Here is a 17,193-nt window from a genome sequence, read left to right as displayed (position 1 = left end):
TATCTTAGTTTTGGTCTTAGATTGCCCTGTGGAATGTATTTTGCACATATTTGACCTGCTAGACAAAACTTTATTCATTTATTTATTCTAAAAAAAAAAATTCAATAATTAGTAAAACCATATGCTGTAAAAACCTTGTTCATTATTGCTTCCATCCCTCCTGTTGAGACATGACATGGTGCGTGGCTCAATACTGCAGCATATTTAAACAAATTCTTTGGCAGTATGGTTTTCCTTCCGGTCATTCATACGAGTCTATTGTAGATGGCAATTGAATAACATCTAATAATGTAATAATAAAATATTTGTAGTTTATACATTTAGCTGTGGATGTCAACATACCTGTTTTTCCAATGCTGTGTTAACACATGTACAGTTGAGAAGGCATACTGACTGTCAGTGTAAACGTTAACAACCTTTTTGTTATTTAATTTACAAGCTTCAGTTAAAGCTACCAATTCGACTGCTTGAACAGAGTAATTTTTTGGTAGTGGTTGTTTTAAGAAAACTTCAGTTTCTGTTACTACTGCAAATCCTGTAGCATTTGTGCCATCAGGGTTTTTTGCTTGACCTGTTGAATAAATATAGTTATTTCTGCATTTTCATAACGTATATCAGTTAAGTCTGGCCTGGGTAAAACACTGATGGTTATTTCTGACATGCAATCATGAGGCTTTCCATCTGTGGGGTAGGTAGCAGTGTGGATGGATTAAGTGTAGCACATCTCTCGACAACAAGGTGTGGCTGTGAAAGAAGAACTGTTATGTAGGAGAGATGTCTGGTAAAGATATTTTGTTAAGTAAACATATCACAGCCACTGCATGAGGTACCTTAAGTGTTAATGGGTGAAATAACACCATTATTGTTGATGCCTGCACTGCCAATGGCTTCTGGCCATTGATTCAAAAGTACGATCTCGTCCCTTTTTCCCCCTTTCAGTGGACACTGGCCCCTAATTACCGCAATTCAGCAGGGGGTCTTTCATTAGGAGTACTGGACTCCCCCGTGCACGGTTTCAGCTCCGACCCTGGAAAGCGGAAAAAACGTTGAGATCTGGTTTGAGGACCCAATTGTTGAGAAAAGTCTCTCAATGAGACTCAGAGTTGCTGGAGTCAGTTAATGCAAATGTTTAATCTTGCAGCAAGTTCAAGAATGTGTGTGTGTATGGGTGTATGTGTGCAAACGTGTGTGAGTTTGTGTGTGTGAGAGTTTAAAGAACCTGTTATCCACAGGCAGGTCTTAACTAGTATGGCACAGGTCCAGCCTGTCTCATCTTTTTTGGAAGGTCCAGCGCTCGGCCGTAACCCTTCTGTCTGTTTGGACTCTCACATACATTCGGTTAATCATAGAAAAACGAGAACAAAACTTTTTAGCCCCTTAAATTCATAAAACAGACATGGTGCAGTTATTTCCATTCTAGAAAATAAGAGTAATCACCACCATTCCTATAAATTCTGGATATTCTAACAATCTGAATCTTTTTTAAATGTTCGATGAAGCCCTTTGCTGTTCTGTTTAGAGACTCAGCTGATCATAAAACAAGTTTTGCTCTTGAACCAAGCTTCTAAACTCTTCACCTTTTTCATTTCTCAGTTAGTATTCACTTTAAAACTGATTAAAAGAAAAATTAAATGAATGCCTATCAACAAATGTGGGATCTAAACTCTAGTGCTTTCTCTAAAATAATTTCCTTTCTCAATTCAGAAATGTGTGTGTGTAAGTCACAACACCCGTGACACCAAAATGGCTTTCTTTTCTCTCTTTTCTCTACACTCTGCACTGTGAGCACACACACCAAATCAGAAAGGCTTTTTTCTCTCTTTTCTACATTATGGACTATGGGGACACAAACCGCTCTCTCTCTTTTTTTTTTTGATTGTGTGCCAGGGCGTTGTCTCACGTATTAGATTATGCTTAAGATACGAATGGGTTTATCAGTCACATCAGAATCCATACATACTGATCCTCCCGTAATAAAATGGTCGGATCTTATCAAACACACTTTGTTTCTTGTGACAAGTCAGCGAAACAACGTATACACGTCAAGACACTGAATCAAGTTTGCCACAAGAACTCATGAGTTTGGCAGTATTGCTCTGCCGTCAGCAATCATACACCCATTTTATTTTCATGAGACATGTGCAGGCACCTGTTCATCTACTGTTCTATCACTATGAATTAGTTTATCTATTATCAGTAAGGATACTTCTACAACTACTATCAAAGTATGTCCGGACTTCTTATGTTGTCAGTTGCTATATATGAATAAGTGGGTTGCTACTGAAAAGCATTAAGCATGTCACACAGCCCAAACATATAACATTTCAGGACACACCACACAGTTAACAACCACAGTGAAGCGTGTCAAAGCCCAAACATGTAACATTCAACAGGACACTTACACAACACATTCAAATCAAACAGTCAGACAACATACAAGAACATATACCCCAGCCGGCATTGCTCCCTGCCTATTTTCCTACAACTCACTATGTGTGCGCACACCTTTATTCACAAACTCTTCAACTTATACTCTTTAACCGAAGTTGCTACAGCTCGATTGGCCAAATACCCTTAGATCCTATTTCGGTGAATTTGACATCTGCCTTGTATGTAACAGATTAGCGGTTTAGCAGTTTTAATTTAGTTTGAGTGAAGGAATTCATTTTATAGCAAAATCCGAAATCGTGAAGAACTCATGAAAGTAAGCTTATTCTCGGATTCCTGAAACTTTAGATTTGCTCTTTCTTTTACTGCAAAGTACAACGTTGAGCAGCACTAATGAGTTGTTTCTATTTTTGGCAGGCTTTACCTTTGCGGATGAAGCCCTTTCTGTCTGTGCAAAAGAAATCTTGTTACTGTGCAGAGTGACTTCTCTGAGTAGAGTCGCCTTACTTGTTGCGACTGTGCCGATGTTCGAAGCTGGAGTGCAAAGTTGTTGCTTGAATGGTGCTCGCTGGAGCGTGTGGTAGTGTAAAGTTATACCATTTAAAAGGGCTGAAGAGTGCTCAGTGCAGCGGGTGGGCGGAGGTGCAAAGTGACACTATGGCCATAAAAAGAACACCGCTACAAGTGCGCATTGTGCCAGGAAGGGCCCTCGGACGTGAACCAGTGGACAGTTATCGCTTCTCGGCCTTTTGGCTAAGATCAAGTGTAGTATCTGTTCTTATCAGTTTAATGTCTGATATGTCCTCTATGCGAGGACTACATATTAAATGGATTTTTATCAATAGGAGATGAAAAAGGAGCTTGCTCCGTTCACTCCAAGCATCGACCCGGTACTGCAGTGCCGCTGGGAACGGTGCGCTCTCCTCTGCTCTTGTGAAAAAGCAAACAGCGGTGCAGGATGGAAGTTTCAGGGAGCCTAAGATGAAACTTTCTTTTAATCTGCTGAGAAAAGAGAGTGAATGCGAAGCAGACTTTAACACGCCTCTGGGAGCGAGTCGAGTGCGGGCTAACCGGGAGAATTGCTTGAAAGAAACGCGACACCGAATGAGCAGTCAGAACAAAGCCTCAATACGGTGTTCCCGTGTTGTTTGTGGCTGCCTTGTCTTTTGCACAGAGTAAAAGACAAGGCAGCCATCGAATAGGGCCCGATTGTTCCTACTTGGTCAGCCGAGGAGCAAGGGGGGGGAGCAAGCGTCTCAACCAAGCAAAGCTCACCATGGGGAAGGTGGCTATGCCAACTAGCCTGATGCCCTGCTCCCGCAGTGATGGATAATCGTACACTGGTTTCTCTTCATAATGTACAAGTCTTTTGCCTTTTACTAAAGACTTCCGTGGAGAGCAGCACTAATGAATTGTTTCTATTTTTGGCAGGCTTTACCTTTGCGGGTGAAGCCCTTTCTGTCTGTGCAAAAGAAATCTTGTTACTGTGCAGAGTGACTTCTCTGAGTAGAGTCGCCTTACTTGTTGTGACTGTGCCGATGTTGCTTGAATGGTGCTCGCTGGAGCGTGCGGTAGTGTAAAGTTATACCATTTAAAAGGGTTGAAGAGTGCTCAGTGCAGCGGGTGGGCAGAGGTGCAAAGTGACACTATGGCCATAAAACGAACACCGCTACAAGTGCGCATTGTGCCAGGAAGGGCCCTCGGACGTGAACCAGTGGACAGATATCGCTTCTCGGCCTTTTGGCTAAGATCAAGTGTAGTATCTGTACTTATCAGTTTAATATGTGATATGTCTATGCAAGGACTACATATTAAATGGATTTTTATCAATAGGAGTTGAAAAAGGAGCTTGCTCCGTTCACTCCAAGCATCGACCCGGTACTGCAGTGCCGCTGGGAACGGTGCGCTCTCCTCTGCTCTTGTGAAAAAGCAAACAGCGGTGCAGGAAGGAAGTTTCTTTTAATCTGCTGAGAAAAGAGAGTGAATGCGAAGTAGACTTTAACACGGCTCTGGGAGCGAGCCGAGTGCGGGCTAACCAGGAGAATTGCTTGAAAGATACGCGACACCGAATGAGCGGTCAGAACAAAGCCTCAATACGGTGTTCCTGTGGTGTTTTTATAAAATGCGGTGTAAAAAAAGGTGTGAATGCCCCATAGAAAACTAAAAGGTGGAGCGGAAGTGTTCGGCTGCAAGAAGGTGTGAATGTCTGACTATATTTGGTGAAAAGCAGGTGAAGCAAGGTCTGAATGCCCAACCTTACATCATCAAAAGCGAGATCAGAGGTTTTTGGCTGCAAGAAGGCCATAGTTGGCCAAAAGCGGGTAAGGTGCGAATGATCGGCTAAATATCAACAAAAGTGGGGGCGGAGGTCTTCGGATGCAAGTGGGTGTGAATATCCCACCATACAAGTATGGTGGAGAGGAAGCTGTGAATGGCCGACCATAGTTTGCAAAAAGCGGGTGAGAAAAGGTGCGAATGTCCAACCATACATGATCAAAACAGGGAGCGGAGGTGTTTGGCTGCGACAAGGTGTGAATGTCCACCCATAATTAATGAAAAGCGGGCAACAAGTAGGTTCGAATGCCCAACCATACATCATCAAAAGCAGGAGTGGATGTGTTCGGCTACAAGAAGGTTTGAATGTCCGAGCATAGTTTGTAAAAAGTGGGTAAGAAAAGGTTCGAATGCCCGAACATACACCATCAAAAGAGGGAGCGGAGGTGTTCCGCTGTAAGACGGTGTGAATGTCCGACCATAGTTGGTAAAAAGTGGGTATGAAAAGGTTCGAATGCCCAAATTCGGCTGCAAAAAACTGTTCGGCTGCAAAAAGGTGTGAATGTTTGACTAAAGTTTGTAAAAAGCGGGTAAGACAAGGTGCGAATGCCTGACAATGTATGATCAAAAGCGGGAGCGGAGGTGTTCAGCTGCAAGAAGGTCTAAATGTCCATTTTTAATTGCTAGAAAACATGAAAGAAAATTTTCGAAAATCAATCCGCACATGATCATAAGTGGGAGCGGAGGTGTTCAGCTGCAAGAAGGTGTGAATGTCCTACCATAATTGCTGAAAAATGTGTTAGAAATGGTAAGAATGCCGGACCATACATCATCAAAAGCTAGAGAGGTGGTGTTCGGCTGCAAGTAGGTGTGAATGTCTGACTAAAGTTCAAATATATTAACAAAAGCGGGAGGATAGGTCTTCGGATGAGTGGTTGAGAATTTCCAACCATAATCTATAAAATGCGGTGAAAAAAAAGGTGTGATAGATACCTAAAAGGTGGAGCGGAAGTGTTCGGCTGCAAGAAGGTGTGAATGTTATATATATAGTTGGTGAAAAGCAGGAAAAACAAGGTCTGAATGCCCAATCTTACATCATCAAAAGCGAGATCAGAGGTGTTTGGCGGCAAGAAAACGGGTAAGGTGTGAATGACCGACTAAATATCAACAAAAGTGGGGGCGGAGGTCTTCGGATGCAAGTGGGTGTGAATATCCCACCATACAAGTATGGTGGAGAGGAAGCTGTGAATGGCCGACCATAGTTTGCAAAAAGCGGGTGAGAAAAGGTGCGAATGTCCAACCATACATGATCAAAACAGGGAGCGGAGGTGTTTGGCTGCGACAAGGTGTGAATGTCCACCCATAATTAATGAAAAGCGGGCAACAAGTAGGTTCGAATGCCCAACCATACATCAACAAAAGCAGGAGTGGATGTGTTTGGCTACAAGAAGGTTTGAATGTCCGAGCATACATCAACAAAAGCAGGAGTGGATGTGTTCGGCTACAAGAAGGTTTGAATGTCCGAGCATAGTTTGTAAAAAGCGGGTAAGAAAAGGTGCGAATGCCCGACAAAGTATGATCAAAAGAGGGAGTGGAGGTTTTCGGCTACGAGAAGGTTTGAATGTCCGACCATAGTTTGTAAAAAGCGGGTAAGAAAAGGTGCGAATGCCCGAACATACACCATCAAAAGAGGGAGCGGAGGTGTTACGCTGAAAGACGGTGTGAATATCCGACCATAGTTGGTAAAAAGCGGGTAAGAAAAGGTTCGAATGCCCGAATATATACCATCAAAAGCGGAAGCGGAGGTGTTCGGCTGCAAGAAGGTGTGAACGTCCGACCAAAGTTTAAAAAAAGCGGGTGAGAAAAGGTGCGAATGTCCAACCATACATGATCAAAACAGGGAGCAGAGCTATTCGACTGCAAGTAGGTGTGAATGTCCACCCATAATTACTGAAAAATGGGTAAGAAAAGGTGCGAATGCCCAACCATACATCATCAAAAGAAGAAGTGGATGTGTTCTGCTACAAGAAGGTTTGAATGTCCGACCATAGTTTGTAAAAAGTGGGTAAGAAAAAGTTCGAATGCCCGAACATACACCATCAAAAGAGGGAGCGGAGGTGTTCCGCTGTAAGATGCTGCGAATGTCCGACCATAGTTGGTGAAAATTGGGGAAGAAAAGGTTAAAAAACCCGACTGTACACAATCAATAGCGGGAGCGGAGTTGGTTGGCTACAAGAAGGTGTGAAAGTCCGACCATGGTTTGTAAAACGCGGGTAAGACAAGGTGCGAATGCCCGACAATGTATGATCAAAAGAGGGAGCGCAGGTGTTCGGCTGCAAGGTCTGAATTTCCAACCATAATTTGTAAACACCGTTGAAGAAAAGCCTCGAAAGCCCGACTATACAACATCAAAAGCGGGAGCGGAGGTGTTCAGCTGTAAGAAGGTGTGAATGTCCGACCATAGTTGGTAAAAAGCGGGTAAGAAAAGGTTAAAATACCCGACTCTACACAATCAATAGCGGGAGCGGAGTTGTTCGGCTAAAAGAAGGTGTGAAAGTCCGACCATGGTTTGTAAAAAGCGGGTAAGAAAAGGTTCGAATGCCAAAATATACACCATCAAAAGCGGAAGCCGAGGTGTTCGGCTGCAAGTAGGTGTGAATGTCAGATCATAATTTGCAAAAAGCTGATGAGAAAGGTGTGAATGACCGACAATAATTGCTGAAAAATGTGTTAGAAAAGGTAAGAATGTTGGACCATTCATCATCAAAAGCGGGAGAAGAGGTGTTCGGCTGCAAGAAGCTGTGAATGTCCAGCCATAATTACTCAAAAACGGGTAAGAAAAGGTAGTATTGCCAGACCATAAATGATCAAAAGAGGGAGCGGAGGTGTTCCGCTGTAAGAAGGTGTGAATGTCCGACCATAATTGGTAAAAAGCGGGTAAGAAAAGGTTAAAATACCCGACTGTACACAATCAATAGCGGGAGCGGAGTTGTTTGGCTACTAAAAGGTGTGAAAGTCCAACCATGGTTTGTAAAAAGCGGGTAAGAAAAGGTGCGAATGCCGGACAATGTATGATCAAAAGAGGGAACGGAGGTTTTCGGCTAAAAGAAGGTCTGAATGTCCAACCATAATTTGTAAAAACCGGGGAAGAAAAGGCTCGAAAGCCCGACTATACACCATCAAAAGCGGGAGCAGAGGTGTTCAGCTGCAAGAAGGTCTGAATGTCCATCAATAATTGCTAGAAATCATGAAAGAAAATTTTCGAATATCAAACCGCACATGATCATATAAGGGAGAGGAGGTGTTCAGCTGCAAGATGGTGTGAAAATGGGTAAAAAAAGGTGCGAATGCCCAACCATACATCATCAAAAGCAGGTGTGAATGTCAGATCATAATTTGCAAAAACCTGATGAGAAATGGTGAGAATGCCCGACTATACACCATCAAATGCGGGAGCGGAGGTGTTCGGCTGTGAGTAGGTGTGAATGTCCGACCATACTTGCTGAAAAATATGACAAAGCAGTTTTCACTTGGTTTGAGTGAAGGAATTCATTTTATATCAAAATCCGAAATTGTGTAGAACTCGTGGAAATAAGTTTATTCTCGGATTCCTAAAGGTTTAGTGTTGTTCTTTGGTATACTGCAAAGTAATACTTTCTATTTTGTTGAAACCGATTCAGACATGGATAAATATGAAGGACAAAGCAGTTTTAACTTGGTTTGAGTGAAGGAATTCATTTTATATCAAAATCCGAAATTGTGTAGAACTGGTGAAAAGAAGCTTATTCTCGGATTACTAAAGGTTTAGTGTTGTTCTTTGGTATACTGCAAAGTAATACTTTCTTTTTTTGTTGAAACATATTCAGACATGGATAAATATTAAGGACAAAGCAGTTTTAACTTGGTTTGAGTAAAGGAATTCATTTTATATCAAAATCCGGAATTGTGTAGAACTCGTGAAAAGAAGCTTATTCTTGGATTCCTGAAAAGGTTTAGAGTTGTTCTTTCCTATCCTGCAAAGTACAACCTTCTTTTTTTGTTTAAAGCTATTCAGACATGGATAAATATGAAGGACAAAGCAGTTTTAACTTGGTTTGAGTGAAGGAATTCATTTTATATCAAAATCCGAAATTGTGTAGAACTCGTGAAAATAAGATTATTCTCGGATTCCTAAAGGTTTAGTGTTGTTCTTTCCTATCCTGCAAAGTACAACGTTCTTTTTTTCTTTAAAGCTATTATGACATGGATAAATATGAAGGACAAAGCAGTTTTAACTTGGTTTGAGTGAAGGAATTCATTTTATATCAAAATCCAGAGTTGTGCATTATGGCAGCAGAATTGTAGTCTGAATACCTTTTATGCCAAACAGATTTGCCTTGCCAAGGGAAGTTTTATAAATGTTTATTGTTTATGTTTAAAATATATAAACTAGCAGAAGAATTAATTCATCCGCCTGGTCCCTCCCACCCCGGAGAGGGCAGCCAGAGACTGGCTGCAATAGGCATCCCCGCAACCTGGGACCCAACACAGGGCAGGAGGGCCTTATGTCCACCAGGCTCAGGGCCTGCAGTCACCATATTCCGGGAGCTACTGTACCCACAGAAGGAACTGCTTTGTCCTTCATATTTATCCATGTCTAAATAGCTTTAAACAAAAACAAGAACGTTGTACTTTGCAGGATAGGAAAGAACAACTCTAAACCTTTTCAGGAATCCGAGAATAAGCGTCGATGGACGAGTTCTACACAATTTCGGATTTTGATATAAAATTGAATTCCTTCACTCAAACCAAGTTAAAACTGCTTTGTCCTTGATATTTATCCATGTCTGAATCGGTTTCAACAAAATAGAAAGTATTACTTTGCAGTATACCAAAGAACAACACTAAACCTTTAGGAATCCGAGAATAAACTTATTTCCACGAGTTCTACACAATTTCGGATTTTGATATAAAATGAATTCCTTCACTAGAACCAAGTGAAAACTGCTTTGTCATATTTTTCAGCAAGTATGGTCGGACATTCACACCTACTCACAGCCGAACACCTCCGCTCCCGCATTTGATGGTGTATAGTCGGGCATTCTCACCATTTCTCATCAGGTTTTTGCAAATTATGATCTGACATTCACACTTGCTTTTGATGATGTATGGTTGGGCATTCGCACCTTTTTTCTTACCCATTTTTGAGCAATTATGGGTTGACATTCACACCTTGCAGCTGAACACCTCCGCTCCCACTTATGATCATGTGCGGTTTGATATTCGAAAATTTTCTTTCATGTTTTCTAGCAATTATTGATGGACATTCAGACCTTCTTGCAGCTGAACACCTCCGCTCCCGCTTTTGATGATGTATAGTCGGGCTTCCGAGCCTTTTCTTCCCCGGTTTTTACAAATTATGGTTGGACATTCAGACCTTCTTTTAGCCAAAAACCTCTTCTCCCTCTTTTGATCATACATTGTCGGGCATTCGCACCTTTTCTTACCCGCTATTTACAAAACATGGTCGGACTTTCACACCTTCTTGTAGCCGAACACATTCGCTCCCGCTATTGATTGTGTACAGTCGGGTATTTTAACCTTTTCTTACCCACTTTTTACCAACTACGGTCGGACATTCACACCTTCTTATGGCGGAACACCTCCGCTGCCTCTTTTGATGGTGTATGTTCGGGCATTCGAACCTTTTCTTACCCGCTTTTTACAAACTATGGTCGGACATTCAAACCTTCTTGTAGCCGAACACATCCAGTCCTGCTTTTGATGATGTATGGTTGGGCATTCGCACCTTTTTTATTACCCATTTTTGAGGAATTATGGGAGGACATTCACACCTTCTTGCAGCTGAACACCTCCTCTCCCACTTATGATCATGTGCGGTTGGATATTCGAAATTTTTTTTTCATGTTTTCTAGCAATTATTGATGGACATTCAGACCTTCTTGCAGCTGAACACCTCCGCTCCCGCTTTTGATGATGTATAGTCGGGCTTCCGAGCCTTTTCTTCCCCGGTTTTTACAAATTATGGTTGGACATTTAGACCTTCTTGCAGCCGAAAACCTCCGTTCCCTCTTTTGATCATACATTTTCCGGCATTCACACCTTTTCTTACCCGCTTTTTACCAATTATGGTCGGACATTCACACCTTCTTTCAGCGGAACACCTCCGCTCCCTCTTTTGATCATTTATGGTCTGGCAATACTACCTTTTCTTACCGGTTTTTAGGTAATTATGGCTGGACATTCACAGCTTCTTGCAGCCGAACACCTCTTCTCCCGCTTTTGATGATGAATGGTCCGGCATTCTTACCTTTTCTAACACATTTTTCAGCAATTATTGTCGGTCATTCACACCTTTCTCATCAGCTTTTTGCAAATTATGATCTGACATTCACACCTACTTGCAGCCGAACACCTCGGCTTCCGCTTTTGATGGTGTATATTTTGGCATTCGAACCTTTTCTTACCCGCTTTTTACAAACCATGGTCGGACTTTCACACCTTCTTTTAGCCGAACAACTCCGCTCCCGCTATTGATTGTGTAGAGTCAGGTATTTTAACCTTTTCTTACCCGCTTTTTACCAACTATGGTCGGACATTCACACCTTCTTACAGCGGAACACCTCCGCTCCCTCTTTTGATGGTGTATGTTCTGGCATTCGAACCTTTTCTTACCCACTTTTTACAAACTATGCTCGGACATTCACACCTTCTTGCAGCGAAACACCTCGGCTCCCGCTTTTGATTGTGTATGTTCGGGCATTCGAACCTTTTCTTACCCGCCTTTTACAAACTATGGTCGGACATTCACACCTTCTTGTAGCCGAACAACTCCGCTCCCGCTATTGATTGTGTACAGTCGGGTATTTTAACCTTTTCTTACCCGCTTTTTACCAATTATGGTCGGACATTCGCACCGTCTTACAGCGAAACACCTCCGCTCCCTCTTTTGATGGTGTATGTTCGGGCATTCGAACTTTTTCTTACCCACTTTTTACAAACTATGGTCGGACATTCAAACCTTCTTGTAGCAGAACACATCCACTTCTTCTTTTGATGATGTATGGTTGGGCATTCGCACCTTTTCTTACCCATTTTTCAGGAATTATGGGTGGACATTCACACCTACTTGCAGTCGAACAGCTCTGCTCCCACTTTTGATTATGTTTGGTTGGATATTCGAACCTTTTCTTAACTGCTTTTTACAAACTTTGGTCGGACGTTCACACCTTCTTGCAGCCGAACACCTCCGCTTCCGCTTTTGATGGTATATATTCGGGCATTCGAACCTTTTCTTACCCGCTTTTTACCAACTATGGTCGGACATTCGCACCATCTTACAGCGGAACACCTCCGCTCCCTCTTTTGATGGTGTATGTTCGGGCATTCGCACCTTTTCTTACCTGCTTTTTACAAACTTTGGTCGGACGTTCACACCTTCTTGCAGCCGAACACCTCCGCTTCTGCTTTTGATGGTATATATTCGGGCATTCGAACCTTTTCTTACCCGCTTTTTACCAACTATGGTCGGACATTCGCACCATCTTACAGCGGAACACCTCTTCTCCCGCTTTTGATGATGAATGGGCCGGTATTCTTAACTTTTCTAACACATTTTTCAGCAATTATTGTCGGTCATTCACACCTTTCTCATCAGCTTTTTGCAAATTATGATCTGACATTCACACCTACTTGCAGCCGAACACCTCGGCTTCCGCTTTTGATGGTGTATATTTTGGCATTCGAACCTTTTCTTACCCGCTTTTTACAAACCATGGTCGGACTTTCACACCTTCTTTTAGCCGAACAACTCCGCTCCCGCTATTGATTGTGTAGAGTCGGGTATTTTAACCTTTTCTTACCCGCTTTTTACCAACTATGGTCGGACATTCACACCTTCAACAAGCCCTTCAATGTCCACAATTTTGGCGTCACGAACAGGATCCCTCGACTGGTGTCTCTGGACCGGACCGCAGTGCATGGCCAGCCTGGACTGAAGTAGCTGTTCCAGCCTCATACCTCCAAGGCCTTTTCTGAGAGAGAGGACTGGCAGGTCCTTTTCCTGAATACCAGCGCTGGGATCATTTTTGAAATATGATAGTCTGAGACGATAGGACTGCTTTTTAGTTTTTATTTGAATAAAAGAGGGTTTCCCGGTTGTGTCATTAGTGAGACAGAGATTTCATGGGTAAGTGAAACTTTTGAAGCAGTCCGAAGAAGTGTGAAGTACTTCGAAGAAGTGTGAGTACAGATTAAGGTCCTCATTGGAGACGTCCTTTGAGTGAAGGAATATATTTCCCCATTCCAAGTCTGAGAATGGGAAACAGTAGGTCTCAGACTTTTGACCCTACCGGGGGACCTAAGCATGATGAAATGAAAAAGAAATATGGTCCAGAGGTTTTCCACCTGAAGGTTTTTTTAGTATGTTAGAAATAAGAAAATTAGAAGAAAAGTTTTGCAAATATGAGAAAGAGATGAAGCAAAAAAAAGAAAATTAAGTTTAAATAAGAAGTAAGAAAGGTATAGAATGTTGGAAAAAATAAAGTGTATTAAGAGAAAGAAAGGAAAATGTTAATGCCATGACGGAATTATGATAATAATTTAGTATGTGGACGAAAAGATAATTCAGCTCTGATTAAGACTGAATCTTCTTTTAAACCACCACCATATTCCACTGATAACACTTTTTCTCCTTCTGCACCTCTTTACCCCACCCTGAGCGCTCTCGCTGTGCCGGATCCAGACCTGGACTCCTGCGCTCCACGACGCCTGCAACAACAACAGCCAGCCCTGCCACAAGCCTCTGGCTCTCGGGAAGAAGGGACTTCTTCCATCCTCCCTCGGGAAGAAATTCCATCATCCTCACACCATCAGTTACATAGGTCTGATGATGAGGAAAAGGAAGACGTTTGGTTCTCCAGCGTACCTGCCCAAGAACTTTTAACGCAAGTGACAAAAATCCTTTACCCACAATCTGGACTTCAGAGATCTAAACGTGAGAAAAAACAAAACCAGATTCAAACCATGCCTATGGTTAAAGTTGCAGTTCCCACTGGACCATTACTGGTTTATCGACCCTGGACTGAGACTGACATCATGGAAGCATAACAATGCTTACCAGATCCAGAGATTTCTGGACCCCATTTTGCTGACGAGTTGCGAGATTTCTGCGCACAATTCTGCCCGACCGGGGTTGAATTGCGTCGCATATTGGCAAAAAAGTTCAAACTGACCGAACTCTACAAAATAGAGGCCAGTATGCTACAACTGGATTTGCGACCTACCAACAGTGAACGAGGACATAATGATAACGCTCAATATGAAGCAGCCATCCAAAGACTGTGTCAAGCCATCACCACTCAATTTCCAACCAAAATCAATATGTCCCACATTTACACCTGCAAACAGAAACCCGGTGAAGGGACTGATGATTTTGTACACCGCATCCTTGAGGAAGTCAGCAAGCACAGCGGTCATCAGAGACCAAGGGATTTGGGTAATGAATCAGGACCATGGGAGAGTATTGCATGCAATGCAATAATTAAAGGCCTCATGCCAGATGTCGCCACTGAAGTAAAGAACATTTACGTGGGATGGTGTGAGGGTCCTCGTTTGGCTGACGTTCGCCGATATGCTCGCCATAATCAGAACCAAGTTGAGACGCGTAAGACAACCAAAAGGGACAAGTGTGAAAAGGAGCTGCATTTGGCAGCCATGACCATGTATTACGCAGTTGGTGTAAACAGAGGACGAGGCCGAAGTCGAAGACGTGGACGTGTGGGAGAGGAGGTCGAAATGGGCCACGCCAGAGCTATGATCCGAATATTTGTTTTTACTGTGGCTGTGTCCACAGCTGAAAAGTGATGAAATTGGGCAAAATGCTGACTGAGGGTGGGAGGCAGGTTCTGGACGTCACGCGGCAGCGGAGCCTCCACTAATGGGTGATAGCACAAACACACTCACACATTTTTCCTGCTCTGTGTAGTGAAGAAACGCTTGCCGACTGTGATTCACGTAGTAAAGTTTTGCATGCTATTTCCGTCCTAGAGCAAAGATATTTCTCTCAGAATATAGGAACTTATGTTCATCAGTAGTGACGTCAGGGGAGTTTGATTGTCCTCCAAAGTTAAGTGGAAACCACGTTTACTCTATGTCTGCATCAGGCCAGGTTGTGAAGGAGAAAATGACATCGCCCATTGCGTGTGTCACTCCCGATGGGCTCTCCTTCAAACATTCATTTTTGTTATCAGAGTTGTGTCCCATTAACCTGATGGGCTGTGATCTCATGTGTAAATTAGGCATTATTTTAACTTCTACACCAGAGGGTGTTAACGTTATGTTACAGCCTGACAAAGTTTTCACAGCAGTGCAGTTTGATTCATCTGCACTTACATATGCTTATGAGTGGAAACTTCCCAGCTCTCCTTTTTCACAACAACTAGTGGAAGAAGCAAAAGCGTTAGTTTCACCCCTTTCTGATTTCATGCAACCTGCTGATTTGCACTGCACATCACACATTTCTTTGGGGCCTGACAATGACTATGAGAAGAAGTGAAAAAATATGTGCGCCTACTTTATTGGCTGTGTCGCTCACTCCAGAGCAATTCGATTTTTTTAATGTTTGTGGTACTCGCCCTCACATTTCCTTGGCCAAACGTACACACTGGCAGTGACAAGGTGTGGGAGAGTTTGTTGCTACATGTCAGAAAGAAACAGACCGTTTCACCTGCTGATCCAAATTTGATGTTTTCTGAACGATTGTCAGCATACAAAAAAACATTTTTGAGTACAATGCATTGTCAAAGAACTGTGGAATTAATTCCTACCACAGAATCACATTTTGAAGCATGTTTTTAATCTGAATAAGATTTGTCTTCGATACCCATGTTGGCTGAAGTGCCCAATGATCTTTGGGCGAAGAGCAAATATGATGTGGGGTTTGTTTATTGTTGAAACTAGATTAGAAGTAGATAAATATGAAGGACAAAGCAGTTTGAACTTGGTTTGAGAGAAGGAATTCATTTTATTGCAAAATCCGAATTCATGCATAACTCGTCAAATAGATAGTGATGTGTCGTTCGTGAGCGATTCGTTCGATATGAACAAATTTTTTATATGACTCGGGAGTAACGAGTTGTCTCAGTGAGTGATTCGTTCATTTTCATGCAGTACCCTTCCTCACCACATGGCAGGCGGCAGCTTCATAAGCTCAGTCAGCAGGACAGGAAACAGTATTGATTAGTTTACGACTCAACTCCTTGGGTCTTCGTTCATTTGTCACGTTTTAAATTCTACGTTTCATTTGACAGGCTGAAGAGCAGTAGGCACAACAGTTCGTTCACAAACCGGATCATTAATCTCATAGACTATTCTACCATCAACAACTTGGAAACCACAATCGACTCTCTAGATGCAGAAAAAGCATTTAATGGAGTGAACTGGAAATTTTTATTCGCAGCATAAAACAAATTCGGGTTTGGGTCACACTTCATCAACTGGATAAGGATATTATATAGCTCCCCAAATGCAAGTGTCAGGACAAATGATCAAACTTCTCCAAGCTTCAGACTGCAGAGAGGTACAAGACAGGGTTGCTCACTTTCTCCCTCACTTTTTGCTATTTTCATCAAACCTTTAGCAGCTGCTATCAGACAAGATAGAAATATTAAAGGCATCCAACCCCAAAATATTGAGCATAAAATAAGTCTTTATGCTGATGATGTATTATTTTTCCTTCAGAACTCAGAGACGTCTCTCACTCACACGATCACACTCATAAATAAATTCTCGGCACTTTCTGACTACTCTATCAAATGGTCAGGAAACAGTCAGGAAATATTAGATATTTAGGCATAAACATTTCCTCCAGGCTCTCAGAGCTAACAAAGCTAAATTATGTGCAATTATTAAAGAGAGTAGAGGACGATCTCTCTCGTTGGAAGTCCTTACCTATATCACTTATGGGGAGAGTTACAACCATTAAAATGATGATACTACCAAAAGTTAACTATTTGTTCTCAATGATCCCCATAAAACCATTTGCTACTTGGTTTAAGTCACTAGATTCATGCATCTCCAAATTTCTGTGGAAAAACAAACCACCACGTATTAGTTTAAAAACCCTACAGAAGACCAAGGACAGTGGTGGATTAGATTTACCTCATTTTCAGCACTATTCCTTAGCCAATAGGTTACAATATATATCAAAATGGTTTAAACCTTGTTGTTGTCACAGTTCCCAGAGACGTTGTAATCGTTGAGGATTCTATATTCACCCCCTCATTAGAGGCACGTGTTGCAGATTGATGACACTGAATCTTCTTCTCTGTTCATTGCTGGCATCATTCGCAGCATCGTAAGTGTTCGTGGCATTGTTAGCCTCTTCTTCTGGATCTTGATATCGAGCATCCTTTTGTATTTCTGGTTTGTAAGTCCTCTCTCTTCGTTCACCGGAGTCTTCGTCTCTTTGTCCTTGAGTTTGGTGATTTTTTCTTCTTTTGATGCCTTGACACAGTGTGACAGGTGATACCA

The 17,193-nt window shown here is 42.3% G+C and overlaps 3 non-coding genes across 3 annotated transcripts; all 3 read left to right on the top strand.

Moving 5' to 3' along the window:
• The first annotated feature begins 3,121 nt into the window (after positions 1-3,121).
• LOC140306463 (U2 spliceosomal RNA) lies at positions 3,122-3,312 on the top strand. Its single transcript, XR_011915768.1, has one exon. It is a non-coding gene; the product is annotated as a U2 spliceosomal RNA (small nuclear RNA).
• A 411-nt stretch (positions 3,313-3,723) lies between these two features.
• LOC140306296 (U5 spliceosomal RNA) lies at positions 3,724-3,837 on the top strand. The gene has a single exon (XR_011915617.1). It is a non-coding gene; the product is annotated as a U5 spliceosomal RNA (small nuclear RNA).
• Positions 3,838-4,112: 275 nt separating this feature from the next.
• LOC140306137 (U2 spliceosomal RNA) lies at positions 4,113-4,300 on the top strand. The gene has a single exon (XR_011915494.1). It is a non-coding gene; the product is annotated as a U2 spliceosomal RNA (small nuclear RNA).
• The last annotated feature ends 12,893 nt before the right edge of the window (positions 4,301-17,193 follow it).

This window comes from Leuresthes tenuis, unplaced genomic scaffold (genome assembly GCF_036924035.1).
Source record: "Leuresthes tenuis unplaced genomic scaffold, fLeuTen1.0.hap1 SCAF_4, whole genome shotgun sequence".
Taxonomy (NCBI): domain Eukaryota; kingdom Metazoa; phylum Chordata; class Actinopteri; order Atheriniformes; family Atherinopsidae; genus Leuresthes; species Leuresthes tenuis.
Note: the sequence above shows the minus strand (reverse complement) of the source record. Positions and strands in the feature narration are given on the sequence as shown.